The following is a 4778-nucleotide window of genomic DNA, read 5'->3' as shown; positions in this document are numbered from 1 at the left end:
CACATGGGGGTAGACTTTGAGATGATTGGTCCAGCAATTAGAGTGGACTCGTCTTTCTTTAGTGATTAGTGCCTAGTGACCCAAAACTGGACGTCAAATGACATAAAAGGTTATGGGAAAGTTTACCTGTGTATACAATTTCTCATTCTGTCTAGTCTGTCTTGAATAAATATCTTTCCGACCAGATTGCATTTGTGGATACTTTCACATCCATGAACACATTTGTTTAGACTTACACAACTGTCTAGCTAGAATCACCTTACGTGAGAATCCTCTCATTTCTCACTGATATGGAGATGATGTTTCATACAATATGAGTTATTATTGACTGGTGTGTTCAACGTTCACCTTTCATTAGCATTTCACAACTAATATCTTGCAACACATCCGCAAGTCTATAGCTTAACTCATAAAAAAAGCTTAGTCAAAGCATGTGTTTATTTTAAAGGGGCAGTTTAGCTTATGAGAAAGCTTAGTTGAAGCATTTTTTTATTTTCAAGTGCTTCACTTTCATTGCTGGTTATAAGGCAGCCTTATCCAATTCCTTATGTTTCTTCCACTCCTGTAGAGAGTTTTCCTCTCTAGTCCTCTCCCCCCTTTTGTTTCATTCCTTTCTTCTACTTTGTCCTATGCACCTACCAGATTGGGACCTCACTGTTGTTCTTCAAGCTGTTACCCAACCCTTGACTACCTGTTCCTTGTACCATTTGTCCCTAAAGACTTACTTTTTTCTCCTTTTTGCCTGGGGTCATTGTTGGTTAGATGTTTTTGCCCTTGCGGTATCATGTGTTCTTGATCACCTTACCTATGTTCTTCTGTATCAGTTTCTTCCCCAATACGTTGGTGGCTTGTTAAGGTGACATCACACTCACCCTAGTTTCACTATCTTCCATTCCCCATTTGTATTCCCTTTCTGATCAGGATTGTCTTCTGTGTCCTTTTCATCCTTTCTGGTGTTATATTGCTCACATGGTTTATTTCCTTGGTTTCCATTCCTGTTTATTTGTCCATTGGAACCTTCCTCTAACTGTAATATTTCCCCTATCACTCTTATGGGTTGGATTTGACAGCTTATCAGATTAGCTTATTCTTCCTTCTTCCATTTTTCCAATGTCTTTTCCAAATGTCCTCTCATCAGATCTGGCACCTTACCCTTTTCCTGGCTGCCCATTTCTGTCATCCATTGGAGAAAATCATTCAGGCTGGCCTGTTGACCACACCACACACTATCTCCCATTACCTTCATCATGTCTCCTCCTCATTTGGATATTGAATGCCGCCTGTTGGCATGCTCCATACCTCGGTTGAACAGTGAGTGAATAAGTTTTATATTTCTTTATTTCCCTCTCAGGGTCACTCTTTTACATGCCCTGTGGCAAGTGGTGCGTGTCCATATATACTAATCCATAAATTTGTACTGTACAGCCTTTCAGGCTAATAACACCCACTACTGAGATTGGGCATTCCACAAGACTTCTAGTTGGGTCATCCTTGTGGTGTTTTTCATCAGAAATATGTCCATCCCAGACAGTACCAATTCATAGACTATCATGAGTATAGCAATGTCAGGATAACTTCCCATTCCTCCAATCCTGGTTGAATAAAAAAATAGGGTTTTGGGGTCACCCATCACACTTTCTCTAGTGTTGTGTTCCTCCAGACTCCACACTGCATTGGTTCCCCTTCTTCTTGCCACTTACCAGCTCCTAGCTGCTGGGGTCATGGACCATAGATGCATCCTCCTGAGTGTGCTCAATCCTATACAGTTGAGAGTAGGGCAGTAGTGTTTTGTTGGTGTACTTGGTGTGAACCCTCCTCCTACCAAAGCTCAAATGAAAAATACCCAATGCTGCCTGGTTATAGACTGGAGATAATTCACCAATATGCAGTTTACCCCTCTGGCTGGAACTCCTCATCCTACTGCCACCTGGATGTCGGTTCCTGGGTGGTCGTTTATTGGATTAGAACTGGACCAGCCAACATAAATCTTCACACACTTTTGGTAGGGAGCCCCATCCTACCTTGGACTGGATGATAAATTCCCATTTCTGCATTCACCCTTCCTACCATCGTCTGGATGCTGGTTTCCCAGGAAACCTGGTGTTGGTTGTGTAGTGGGTCTGCACATGTGTCCTAACTGGGATGGCAGAATGGAAGCCATCTTCCCTTCTGCTTCCTTGTCTTTAGGTGAAAATGTTAGAGACCCTGCTCCTACTGCAGACCGGATGATAAATACCCGATGCCGCCATGTTTTGGACTGGAGTTAACCCACCATTTATGGTCTGGTGTGCCTTAGCCACTACATCATTTGGCACATCCAATCAAAAATTGGATATACTCTTTTCTGCCCAATTTAGTGACACATATTTTCACAATGGGCGAAGAGTATACCTGGTTCAAATGCGGTATGGTCTCCCATGGGTGTGTCCCTCTATCAAGAGACATAACATTCCTTGTACATTTGTCAGATGTTTTCCGAAGGGTACTGGTCTAGGTAAATTTTGCACTGGTCTCTCCATCATATCCATGTAAAATTCTAGCTATTATATTAACGGAGGTAGGGTATCATATCGGAAGTCATAATTTTCCTAATCTGAAAATGTATTTCCAATAGATACTCCCCTCCTCACACACTCCCTACTTCCAGTGCTTCTTTTTTTACCTAATCTCGAAGATAAGATTGGGTTCTACAGTATAGAGGAAGCCAGTTGTGCCAGGAGGGTGTGTCCACTCCTATTGGTGGAGGATTGTTCCATGTTTATTTGCATGCTACAGTGCAGCTGTACCAAATCAAACACATAGGGTAGGTGGGAGTATCAAGGTTAGTGGCAAACAAAACATTTGTGCATTCAGAGGGCAGCACTGAATGAGAAAAGCTATTATGTGAGAAGAGGTAAATATATATCGGAAATACATTTTCAGTTTAGAAAAATTATAACATATGAATTAACACATTAGTGTTGAGAAACCTGACATGTTAAATGAAGTATTCAATGTAATTTACACCAAAGTAAGTTTGTCAAGATGAGAGATTTTTAATTGTTGTCTTTAGTTTAATTACCTTCCATAAATGCATATCATACAAGAACATCTCTGCTACAAAAATTTATTTATCAAAAGATGGTGTTTGTCTTGTTCTGTTTATGAGTTTGATCTTACTTAGCTATGGTTTTTGCCTACATATTGATAGCTATTAATAGTGTTTTATGTTATTTGTAAAAAATAGAAAAATTGTTCACATTTTTGGTGTTATAGATGAAATATTTGAGTGATTGACTTCAAGAGAAATAATTAGCTGTACAGAAGGCTCTATAAAATATATCCTTTAATTTGAAAATTACTGATTGTTGTCACTGGAATTATGCTTTAAATAGTTTATTTCTGAATAAAATATGGTTACAATATCTGGCTTGATAGTGTTATCATTATCAGATGTTCCAGAGAAAGATTTAAATAATATCTGGTCAAACCCTGTCTCTCCCTAGAACAAAGAAAGTTTAAAATAACATCTAGTCAAACTCTTGTCTACCCAGAACAAAGAAAGTTTAAAATAACATCTCATCAAACTCTGTGCCTATCTGGAACAAAGAAAGATTAAACTAATATCTAGTCAAATTCTGTCTTTCCACAGAACAAGGAAAGATTAAAATAACATCTCATCAAACTCTGTTTCTCCCCAGAACAAAGGAAGATTTAAATAACATGTCAAATTATGTTTCTCTTGTAAATAAAGATAGAAAAAATAACATCTCATCAAACTCTGTCTCCCCAGAATGAAGAAAGTTTAAAATAACAACTGGTCAAACTCTTGTCTCCACAGAACAGAAAAAGATTAAAATAACATCTCATCAAACTCTGTGTCTCTCTGGAGCAAAAAAAGATCAAAATAACATCTCATAAAACTCTGTCTCCCCAGAATGAAGAAAGTTTAAAATAACAACTGGTCAAACTCTTGTCTCCACAGAACAGAAAAATATTAAAATAACATCTCATCAAACTCTGTGTCTCTCTGGAGCAAAGAAAGATTAAAATAACATCTCATCAAACTCTGTGTCTCTGTGGAGCAACGAAAGATTAAAATAACATCTCATCAAACTCTGTGTCTCCCTGGAACAAAAAAAGATTTAAATAACATCTGGTCAAACTCTATGTCTCCCAAGAATAAGTAAACATTAGAAAATAACTAATGTTATGTTATTAATTCTTACTCGAACATGTTACTCCTGAAAATTGGTGATATATATAGCACCTAGATCTTTACTGTGTCTGTTGTATTTTAGCTGGTAAAAAAATATAGTGAATCCACTAGTCTTTTTGAAATCAGAATCTGTTTCAAATGGTATAATTTCCACTAGAGTGTCAGAAACTAGATTTGACTAATGAATTAAAGAGGATCAAGGAAAAAGGAACATTAAATAGATACCAGCATAACAGCCTTTACTTTGATCGAAATGAACATAAGTGCATAAGAAGTTGTACGTTTAAAGTATACACCTGGAAAAAAGTTAAGCACCCCCAAATATTTTTCAGGATTGCTTATTGAAAATAAGGTTTAATTTTCATGATGTTGAGCAATGTTCATAATTTCAAACATAATTAAAAGGATGTGAGCGTTCAGGTGTGACATTTAAATCAAGCGCGTTTTTTTCCCCACGTGCAACTTGCTCCCTTCTTTACGTCCAATATGCACTATTTTCTCGTTCATCAAATCCGTATTTAGGTCCCGAATTTCTGAATGCAAAATCATTTTAAGTAAGAATGGCAAGAAGACGGATATC

Source organism: Limulus polyphemus, unplaced genomic scaffold (assembly GCF_000517525.1).
Source record: "Limulus polyphemus unplaced genomic scaffold, Limulus_polyphemus-2.1.2 Scaffold2438, whole genome shotgun sequence".
In the NCBI taxonomy this organism is placed as follows: domain Eukaryota; kingdom Metazoa; phylum Arthropoda; class Merostomata; order Xiphosura; family Limulidae; genus Limulus; species Limulus polyphemus.
Note: the sequence above shows the minus strand (reverse complement) of the source record.